This window comes from Tachysurus vachellii, chromosome 13 (assembly GCF_030014155.1).
Source record: "Tachysurus vachellii isolate PV-2020 chromosome 13, HZAU_Pvac_v1, whole genome shotgun sequence".
NCBI lineage: Eukaryota > Metazoa > Chordata > Actinopteri > Siluriformes > Bagridae > Tachysurus > Tachysurus vachellii.
Genome location: NC_083472.1, coordinates 23448969 through 23461468, shown reverse-complemented (window position 1 = coordinate 23461468; position 12500 = coordinate 23448969).

Sequence of the window (12500 nt, the reverse complement as noted above, 5' to 3'; positions counted from 1 at the left end):
TCTGCATATTAAAGCTAGAAGGACATCCAGTTTAATGTATATGTAAAACGTGCATCAGTGAGATTTTGGTCATCATGTTCACTAAAAAAGCATCAACATTTAATGAACATTTCTTCGAGGTTTTCAAAGTGAAGGTAAAAGACGGTTATGCGTCTCTTTAATGGACCACTTTGCATTGTAAGTGAATTTCTCTCAGGAAATTGAATTGTATACCTTTCAATGCGTTTTTAAGAGGGATCGTTCTGTTTCGATGCTGATTATCTGTCGGCCTTCTACACGCTACACTTTTCTTGATGGGTTTGTGGAAAATTGAATTTAATTACATTTCTACATAGACATCGATGTATGAATCAAAAGATGCCTTGATGGGCCTACAGCATCTTCCTACAATAAATGTAATCAGATAAAACATCTTAAACATTAAACTCAACACAAGAAGCTCATCGCTCGCTTTAGACGCTGGCTGGAATAGAAAAAAGGTAAAAAAAAAATCATCAACCACGAAGGACTGAAGGAAGACACAATGAAAATAAAATCGTTACATACAGCTGAAAAGAAAAGATCTCTGAAGTGAAGAAAAACTGGTTCCTACTCAGTCCATTTCATTTAAAATGTTCTAACGCACTTATGAGACTACGTAGCTGCTTATGACCATGAACATGCGCATGCAATTTTCACGTCCGTTATATAAACAGAGGAAACAAAAGCAGAACTATAGACAATGATCCTGTGATGTTTCTGTATCAGTATCAGTCCTGCTCCACAGACATAAATATGCTATTCATCCATCCATCCATCTGTACATCTGTTAATAATTCATGCATCCATCCATCCAGTCAGTTATGCATTTATCCATCTAGTCAGTTATTCATCCATCCATCCATCCATCCGTCCGTCAGTTATCTATCCATCCACCAACCACCCATCCATCTGTCCGTCCGTCCATCAGTTATCCACCCATCCACCCATTCGTCAGTTATTCATCCATCCATTCATCCATCCATCTGTCCATCAGATATACATCCATCCATTAATCGATCACCCAGGGATCTGTCAATTGTCCATCCATCCATCCATCCATCCATCCATCTAGTCAGTTATCCATCCACTATCCACCCATTCTTCAGTTATCCATCCATCCATCCATCCATCCATCCATCCATCCATCCATCCATCCGTCAGTTTTCCATCCATCCACCCATCCATTAGTTAACCATCCATCCATCTGTCTGTCCGTCCATTCATCCAACCATCCATTAGTTAACCATCCATCCATCTGTCTGTCCGTCCATTCATCCAACCATTCATCCATCCATCTGTCCATCAGCTATACATCCATCCATCCATCTGTCAGTTTTCCATCCATCCACCATCCACCCATCCATTAGTTAACCATCCATCCATCTGTCTGTCCGTCCATTCATCCAACCATTCATCCATCCATCTGTCCATCAGCTATACATCCATCCATCCATCCATCCATCCATCCATCCATCACCCATGGATCTGTCAATTGTCCATCCATCCATCCATCCATCCATCCATCCATGGATCCATTCATCCATCCATCCATCCATCCATCCATCCATCCATCCAGTCAGTTATCCATCCACCATTCTTCAGTTATCCATCCATCCATTCATCCATCCATCCACCCACCCATCCATCCCGCTTGTTTATATTTTATTTATAATTTATTGATGCAGCTCTATAGTGTATGTTATACTATATACCAGTGTTGTCGTGTTTTGTTTAATATCTAAACCTGAACCAAATGTACTGCTGCTAATTTACTAATATTCTGACTCTGCCGTGACCTCCACAGATCCTCTGTTCCCCTTTCCGCTCTTCTCACACTCTTCATGTGCTACCTTAGTTGAGAACTTTAATACTAGACTTATTGAATGCATTACTACGTCCAAGACCGCCTGAGGCAAAGTCAAAGTCTCATGGAGCTAAAACGCCCACCGTTTTTTTAAGCTAAAAAGAGACTGCAAAAGAGTAGAAAGGTCGAAAGATCGAAAGATAAAAGATCGCTATAACATTTTATTTGTAACAAAAAAAATCTGAAAATAATGAATAATGAAATATGCCTACTTTGAAAGGTTGACTGACAGATACATGCAATCCAAAATTCCTTTGTTCGGTACTCAACATCATGTCTGGATTCTTCAACTGACAGGTGAAAGGAGTTTGCAACATGCTTCTGCTCTAAAATGATTGTCATTAGGGAAAACATTAGAGCAATCGCTTCGGCAGATTTGTTACGCTGCCTTGTTATAAATGAGCTGTGTTCAGTTTTCTCCAGCAAATTATTTTAAAATGTCTTCTTGAAATCATGCAGTCTCTTGGTGCTGTACTTACAAACTTTTTTTAAGTATTGCCAGAGGACCCAGGCCTGAATCCTTGTAGGAATCCTTGTAAGAGTTCTGTTCAAAATTCTTCAGACTTTACTTATCACAAAATGAGCTCTAACGTTGCTAGAATAATTGAGATGGTAGGGTGATACAAATTGAAGGAAAAATCTTGCTGGGTTCTAGGCTACTAAAATCCATAGCAACAGCTTCATGGCATACAAACACTCATTCATTCATCTTCTACCGCTTATCCGAACTACCTCGGGTCACGGGGACCTCAGGTAGGTAGATCTCAGGTGTCATCAGGCATCAAGGCAGGATACACCCTGGACGGAGTGCCAACCCATAACAGGGCACACACACACACTCTCATTCACTCACGCAATCACACACTACTGACAATTTTCCAGAGATGCCAATCAACCTACCATGCATGTCTTTGGACCGGGGGAGGAAACCGGAGTACCCGGAGGAAACCCCTGAGGCAAGGGGAGAACATGCAAACGTGCTAACCACTAAACCACCGTGCCCCCCCCCCACTTCACTTCAAGTGGGTTGAAATTTGGTAAACGTGAAGGCCGTAGCATATGGTTTACGTCAAACCATTCGTTGAGCGCTTGTACTCTTGTGTGGATGAGGGAGGGGTTATGAAAGAGACCACAAACATCTGGATATAAACGTTAAATCAAAAGCTAAAGGTGATCTGAAAGATCTGAAAGAACTTTGCATGGATTTGCAGTGGTGTTTTCCTCATCACTGTCGCCTCAGGCTTGATCACTGATCGTTAGAAATAGATGTTAAAGCTAAATAGTACCTTAATTTTAAACTTTACCATTTTTATTCTCTTTCTACTGTATATGTCTGTAAAGCTGCTTTAAGACAACGTCCATTGTTAAAAGTGCCATTCAGATAAATAGAATTAAACTGAATTTAATATACAGAGGAACAAATATTGGCAAATACCCAGCTTAAAAAAAATAAAAGTAACGTAACGTAAGTATTAAGTAACGTCTTTAAACCAACACAATTTAGCATGACATCCCTAATATGTCTTGTCCTTAACCTTATGTTCACTTCTGATGGTAAGAAATTTATCCAAGCTTTTGTGTTCACTGCTCGGTATTATTGCACCGAACTCTTACCCGGCCTACCCAGGAGCTATATTACTAATTTACAACACATTCAGAACGCTGCCTCCCACATGAGAATGATGGATCGCATTACGCCAGCTCTTAAATCTCTTCATCGGCTGCTCATAGCTTTTCGAATTGGGTTTAAGACTCTTTTACTAGCCTTTTAATGTCTTCATGGTCTCGCCCCCTCTACTATAGCGAGATAGATGTTAAGAATGTTCCCAGTGGATCACTCAGATCATCAAACAGCAATATGCTGCTCTTTCCAGAAATACGACCGGAGAGGGTGGAGTCAGTCAGGCACACAGTTAAGAAAAATGTGCATGGAAATATGATTTGAAAATAGTAATATTAAAAAAAAAATTATATTCTTTTAGACTTTAAATTGTTCTTAGAGCATTTTCGGTTCAGCTTTCCTGCCCTGAGTTGATGAGGAGAAGAAGAGATTTACTGTATAAAGTGTTGTTACTTATCAAAATAACTCCTTGTTGAAAAGTTGACCTCCATATAAAGTTAAAATCTGTGTCAAATAATATATTTAGTTCAAGTTTGAAAATACAAAAAGATTCATAAATGTACTGAACGTGCTAAATGATTAATCCCAGAAAGTCGGGTCGCTCTTTTCGGCTGACCAAAATAAAGCGTCAAAGAAACAAAGAATGATATTAGACAAACCTTCAATAATTTAATATTAGACTTCAATTTAAATGTGTTTGTATTTATCTCTAATGAACAAGTCTGAGGTGACTTAGGTGACTGTGGTGAGGAAAAACTCCCTTAGATGGAAGAGGAAGAAACCTTGAGAGGAACCAGACTCAAAAGTGAACCTCATCCTCATTTAGGTGACACTGGAGGGTGTGATTATAAACTGTTATAAACACTAGACAGTGTTATTATGAATAATGTCATTTATACAGTCAGATACAGTCTGATGATTGTGTATTGATGAGGATGTTGTTGTCCTTAAAAACCTCATGGACTTGGCGTCTTCTCTTTAAATGTCTGAAATCTTCATGAAGGGGACCACAACTGGAGCTGGAACATCTCTAGATGCCTCTGGATAGGTAGAAAAATAGAAGCATATTTTAGAAGAGGAATTAGCGTAGCATCAGATCTACTGGAGCATAAGGTTGTAGGATGTATTATGTGTATGTGTGTCTGACTAAAGAGATGTCTTTAATCTACATTTAAACTGGGGGAGTGTGTGTGAGCCCCGAACACTATCAGGAAGACTATTCCAAAAATTACTGTAGGAGCTATATACAAAAATGCTCCACCGCCATCAGTAGGCTTTTATATTATGGGAACTACCAGAAGTCCTGAGATTTCTGAGGTAAATCAAATTAGTCCTTCTTCCACCAAAGAAATAAGGATTGTAGGAAAATGTTTATTTATAATCCCTCGAGCTACCCCTTCAAGCTCAAGCCTCATTATTACAGTATAACTAGCCGAATCCTGAAAGCTAGCATTTACGGATCTAACGGATCAGCTGACTTTTTGCACGGTAGAGATTTTTCTTTTAAAATATGTAAAAAGATTTTTCTTTTGTAAAGTTTAAGGTTGAAAGTTAAAAGTATTAACCGAAGTACATGGCACTTATTCATAAAAATTATAAGAATAATCTCAAAGAGATAATTATTATAATCTGTAACCTGTTACTAGGTATGACACCTTCTTTTAAAGACTGTGATTGGTTGTCTAATAAAAATAGGAGCGCTTTTAAAATCTATTATATTATTATTTTATTATTATTATATCTATTATAAACCTTCACTTTGTCTCTATACAGTATGGTGTAGGGATTACGTTTGTGATCAATCATATTAGAGATGTTCTAACATCTGTATGTTATAAATGTAATAAATGACATGCAAATGTAAATGTAAACATCTCTGACACAGAGCAGAAATGTCATACAGACAAATTATATCATTTCTGCCTTTATGGCACTTTGGATCTGTTTCAGAGATGTTAGAGTCTCTATAAATGACATAGCAGCAGAATATATATCACTTCTGTTCTGTATCTGTAATCTGATTGGTCAGAAAAATAATACCTACACGATCTAATCTGTATCATCTTATTAACTCACTATCATTATTAAATATTGTATACAACACATTTTCTTCTCCCTCTTCACCTTTCAGCCATTTTCTCCTGATAAAGAAACTCTTAAACCTCTTAAAAGTCCTCCTCACGTCTCCTAACACTTTCTGACCTTATGAGCTCTTTTAAGTGTTAAGATGCTTTATAAATAACTTTTATCTTTACTAGGATCTTCTTTTTAATTTTAAGGGGAAGCTTCCACATTTCTAAGAATTTTCTTTGTCTCTAGGAGAAACTCTTTACACTGAGAATTTCATCACTAAGAATTTTCATTAATTCTGGCTCTTTTATTTAAAATGCAGTCTTTAGAGTCACATGATGAAAATCCTGACATGAAACAAGTCTAATGATAGCGTTTGTCCCCCGATATTTTACACCTCGATATATCGATTATTCGCATAAGACAAGTAGAACAAGTTCTGGGATGGAATGCTGCCTCGTGTTAGCTTTTCAGTGTATGAAAGTAAAAATAATAAAAGGAACACTGTGATGTGAATCTGCACACATTCTCTGGAGGTGAGAACAATATTACACAATCTGACATTTTAATCCATGCAAACAAATCACCTGAGTGGATCGCCTCAGCCCTATGCAGCTCCAAATAACTCTAAAACACACACACACACACACACACACACACACAGACACACATTCACACACACACATCTTACAGTTTACGCTCAATCTGGAATGAAGATTGGGGAGAAAATAACGACCCATTTGACCTCATACTTTATTATCTTCTCCATCACATCAGGCTTGTGGGAGAAAGTTGCATTCCTCAGCACATAGACCCACACACACACACACACACACAGAGTGAAGCTGTCTGTTCTATACAGTGAGATGCATGTGTGTCATCTGTCAATACGAAGATTCTTCTCTCAACGGAGAGAGTCTGACATTATAGAGATGAACACTTGTGTGTGTGTGTTTGTGTGTGTGTGTGAGTGTGTGTGAGTGTGTGGGTTGGGAGATACATAGCCAAATTGAATTGCTCTTTAAATGTCACTTCCTGACGTTGCTGTAAAATATAAACTCAATACAGATCGAGTCTCACTGAAAAGGTTTGGCCTTCATTAGTGAAAATGCACACACACACACACACGCACACACACACGCACTCTAAGATTTATAGACAATGTCAAGTTGAGACTAAATATTACTGACAGGTGTAAACTGCGAGTACCGCCCCATACCCGAGAGTGTGTATGTGTGTGTTATTACAACTGACTCTCTAATTACACACATTTTCCAGACTTTATACATTCTCCATCACGACCATCGCTAGTTGTACTGTAGGTATGCAAGACGCACCTGCAATTCATCGCAAAAACAGCACCTGGAAAGTCTACAAACCTACTATAGGGCTTTGTGTGGAGAGCTAATTTGTTATTTATGCTCTGAAATCAGATCGTCCACATAGCTGTAAAGAAGAAATTTAAGTTTGGTAATGAAGCTAATTTCAAGTGATATTTCAAGTGAGACAGAGATACTGATGTAGGCGATAAGAATAAAAAAGTAAACGTAGCATGTATGCTAACCTAATGATCAAGATGTAGTTAGAGAAAGCTAGTATAGTAAGTAAACATTTGATTTTGTGAGCAAGAGAAAACTAAAAAAGTGAGTGAAATTTAGCAAGTATGTCAAAGTTCATCTAGCTAATAAAACAAATCTATGAAATAAACCTATCGAAAGAAAGCTAGCTCAGTGACTGAGTTTAGCAAACATATTTAAGTTTCTCTATCTAACAAGCCCAACCTACAAATAACAGCTAATTTAGCAAGAAAAAGCTAAAAACAGGTGTCTAAAGGCTTAGCAAATGACTGTAATTTTCTCTAGCTAATACAAAAATCTGGCAAATAAAAGCTAACCTAGCAAGAGAAACGTAAATATGTGACTGAAATGTGTCAAGCATGTCAGTGTTTGTATATTTAATGAAACAAATCTAGTAAATGAAGGCTAACCTAGCAAGCAAAAGCTAGCTCAGTGCCTGAGTTTAGCAAACATATTTAAGTTTCTCTAGCTAACAAACCCAACCTACACATAAAAGCTAATCTAGCAAGAGAAAGCTAAAGATGTGAGTGAAAGTGGAAGTTTTGCTTGATAGATAGATAGATAGATAGATAGATAGATAGATAGATAGATAGATAGATAGATAGATAGACTGTTTTCAAGCTAATGAAAGCAATATAGCAAATAACAGTTAACAGAAGAAAGCTAATACAGCGTTTATCACTTCATAAAAAGTTCATCGAGCTAATGAAAACAAATCTAATGAATAAAAGCAAACCTAGCAAGAGAAAGCTAATGAAGGGAGTCACAGCTACCCTAAAAATAATAAGCAAATCTAGTAAATGATAGCTGATCTAGGAAGATTTTTTTTTTAGCAAACTCTTTCAGGTTTAAGCCCTCGGGAAAGAAACAGGTTGCATGAGATTACATTTAAACAACACAAAGTTCATTATTCTGAATGAAGGACATTTTAAAAGTTCCAGATGTTAACAGTTGCTGAAGCTGTACAAACTCCTGAGTTTACTTTACAGCCGTGGAGAAAGTTTCTCACATTTCCACAGCTGCTCTTTTGTTGAATGGCTGGACTGGCGAGATTTTTGCTGACTTCAGCTCATATCTGGAAAGTGTGCGTGTGTGTGTGTGTTTTTTCCCTTGATGTGTCACACAGCCTGCCAGTTCTGGTCTGTATTAATCAAACACACCGGGTCGGTCACGCTCCATCACTCTGCAGGAGACCATCGATAAACGTCTGCTGCTCTCCTGTAGTAATGATCAGCAGCTCTGCGCTCCTCTTCCTGCCAGCAGCCCACCACTTCCTGTGTGTAATGAAAGCTGGAGCTTGCATCCATCCATCTGTTTGTGTGTCTTAATCTTTTTTGTATTTCTAGCTTGCTTGTAAATGCTAGAATGTGACACAAACTGATTACTGAACCTTTTTGATCAAAGATAAAATAATAACTTTTGATTAAATAGAACTATTGTTTATCCATGTGACCAATTAGTAAATTAATAAATAAATAAAACCTGACATAATCTAGCATGTGAAAGATATCTTTGTGAGTGAAATTTTTTAAATTTGGCTAATTTGTAGTCTAATAGCTAATCTAGCAAATTGTAATAACAAAGTCTAAACAAGTAAAAAAAATAACTGAACGCTAATAAGCGAGCAACAGATTAGGGACCGAGCCGTATCGACTAATCTTAGATAAAATAATATACTCACAGAAAGCTAACCTAGCAAGGGAAAGCTAAGCAAGTGAGTGAAAGCTTAGCTAATGACTCTTGTGAGTGACAGCTAACCTAGTGTATCAGCTAAAATCTTTGATAAATAGCTAAATTAGCAATTAATGACTGAACGCTAACCTAGCTTTTCTAACAGATGTAAATTTTTCTATTGACTAATAAACGTATGTAAGTTAAGATAGAGAAATTCATTTAAAGCTTTCAGAAGCATGATTTTCTTTGGTAAAGAGAATAAAAGTACAATGTGAAATCTAGGTGATTTTTGCAGTGACTTGGGAATAAACAAAGGAGAATCTGATAAGTCTGATCGCTAATTAACAGTCAGTCTCACAGAAAACAAGGACTTTTACATGTACATTTTATCAACACGTTGTACTGTATGAACACAGTGCTGCTGCACTCTAAAGGCTAACGAGCCGGACAAGATCTTGAGGTTAACTATTACAATTAACTACAAATTCAGTTCATTGACACTTACAGACACTTAATTATCGGTTAAACATGACAACTAAACATGACCTTAGTCATTAACACAGGATTTCATTAGCACTGCTTTAACCCATTTTCAGTAAATAAACTAAATCCCGAAAATTACAAACCTCTGATTTTACAGAATCCAGATTTCCAAAGTCACTGAATAAACCATGCTCCGATTTTTACATTTGCTCGAATGTACGATAAATCATTTACAAAATACATTTTATTCATATCAGCAATATATGATCCTTGACAGTTCCGCTAAAACAAGGAAAGGTACAATTTAGTTTTTTTTTGTCCCCCAACAAATGTGGCTATTTAGCGGAAGTCGGCTTGTTACAGATCAGAAAAAGATCAGACTTTGTAAAATAATTTTTTAGATTATGAGGTGAGGATTATTAGGAACACATAATGTTCGCACTACTGCAATCAAACACAGAATACAACAAAAGTCCTGGGAGTGATCTGAATTTTTTAATTTTTTTTTTTATTGAAATCTCACTGGGGGCACGGTGGCTTAGTGGTTAGCACGTTCGCCTCACACCTCCAGGGTTGGGGGTTCGATTCCCGCCTCCACCTTGTGTGTGTGGAGTTTGCATGTTCTCCCCGTGCCCCGAGTGTGTGTGTGTGCCCTGCGATGGGTTGGCACTCCGTCCAGGGTGTATCCTGCCTTGATGCCCGATGACGCACAGGCTCCCCATGACCCGAGATAGTTCGGATAAGCGGTAGAAAATGAGTGAGAGAGAGTTCTGAAATGAGTTCTGAAATGAGTAAGAGTGAATTCTCACTTTTAGCACTGCTATAGATCTCAAGATCTCATCTAAAAGCCACCAGATGGCATAGGATTTTGCAAAAATCCAATAAATATACTAGTAATGATGGTGAAATGTAAACAAAACATGCTAATACACAGAAAAAATTCTTATTACCTCAATGTTACTTTGTGTTTAAGTAAGGTCATGTTTTGGACAATAAAGATAGCTGATGATGTAAAGAAGACATTTTATTTAATCAGTGATCTAGAGTAATGGGTTCATCGTACAATCTGAGAAAAAGGGCACATTTTATCACTCAGAGTTTTCTTCTTTCAATCACAAATTTGAAGTTGTTTCTCCAAGCAGCAGGAGACAGTTATAAGGAATGTCCTGGAACTGTTGAGCCCACACTCTACATTTCCACAGCAACGTGTCTAAAAGGACACTGTATTTAAATAGGTCATCAACAAGTTCAGAAGGTTTTCCTGTAGATCCCAGAGCACATGTAGGATCCCATGAGCGGAGATAAGCAGGTGACTCGTGCGGACACGTGCTCACCTTCAGGCAAACAAAATGTCACAGTGACATGAATCATGGTGTGGGATATGGAGTGTGAGTAATGTCACTCACCAAGACTGTCAATCAAACGTCGCTTACACACGAAGTACGTTTAAAGCTGCGCTCGTGTTCAGTCCTGGGGACAGTCCTGGGGGACAGAAATTCCCGATTGGTCACTGTACTGCCCTTTTAATGCCGGTTATTCAGCTTAAAACATACAAGATACAACAATGTCAAGAGCTGATAGGTGACATCATATATCTTTGCCTGCTTTACCATTAATTATTCATTTATAGCCCTTTTGTAACGAAAACTCTCCTTATGGCCTAGTAGCTAGTTGCTAGTCTGTTTATCTGCAAAATTCACACTGCAAAGTGATTTGATACACTGGAACCAGATCTTTTTAGTCTCTTTAAGTTTTAGTACCTGGTTCCTGGCATGTCCAAATACAAAAATTATTGCTAGGATAATTATTTATTTATGGGGGGCACGGTGACTTAGTAGTTAGCACGTTCGCCTCACACCTCCAGGGTTGGGAGTTTGAGTCCGTGTGTGAGGTTTGCATGTTCTCCCCGTGCCTCGGGGGTTTCCTCCTGGTACTCTGGTTTCCTCCCCGGTCCAAAGACATGCATGGTAGGTTGATTGGCATCTCTGGAAAAAATTGTCCGTGGTGTGTGATTGCGTGAGTGAATGAGAGTGTGTGTGTGCCCTGCGATGAGTTGGCACTCCGTCCAGGGTGTATCCTGCCTTGATGCCCGATGACGCCTGAGATAGGCACAGGCTCCCCGTGACCTGAGGTAGTTCGGAAAACCGGTAGAACATGAATGAATGAATGAATGAATGAATGAATGAATGAATAATTATTTATTTATGGCTCATTTTGTTGTAGTGAAAACTCTCCATCTAATATAGCCTGGAACCTGGTCTCTGGTACGAGGAGACGCCATGAGCTACAAATGTACATGACTGCATACAATTAGACAAACTGCAACAAAATCTGTATGATTCAAGCTACAGAACCTGAAATATGGTCCACATACTCAACCCCCAGTCCACCAGTTGGTAAACCCTGTGCTAGAGCAGGTTTAATGAAAGTGTACAGATTACAAAGCTTACATACTGTGGACCACAAAGACTTTCAGTATTATTGTGCATTCTGAACATTTGTAGAATAGAACTATGGTGGGTTTAATAAGAGGAAGTGCGTGGGCTTCCAGTGGAGTGCGGCCTGATTGGACTCACAATGAACTCATTAGCTGGCTGAGGCACCGACGCCCTTACCGAGTGCCATGGGGTCCATTCATCCTCTCAGTCTTCCACTCCACCCACACACTCCATTTTAACTCGGTCTCTTCCTTCCTCTAGTGAGATATTGCTGAAACTTCTGGGTACCCAAAGTGTAAGAGTGCTAAATATGCTCAGTTCTCACCTCTTCTCACCATGTACTGCACCGTCAGTCCATCTCACGGCTTTTCTTAGCACCTCTAATACTGATAATACTCTCTTGGTTCTGCATGTCCTTCCCTCCAGAGGATGCCTTCATCTCAGCACACATCTCAGCTCACCTTACAGATATCTCAGCCTGGATGAAGCTTTGCCACCTCAGTGCGGCTAAACCATTTCGATGCCAGAGGTGCTTGTCATCCCAGAATAGTCGATGCTGTCAAAGGCTGAAGGTGAGGTTCTAACAAGATTGACTTCTCGAATGTAAAACCGTCAGTATTGAAGACTCACTGCTGTACTATCCTTACCAAACTAGACTACTTACTGAGGCTACACTGGTCCTGATGTGACTCCTCAAAAATTGATCCATACTTTTCATTTGTTTACCTCTGGTGGATTCTCAGTTCTGCAGC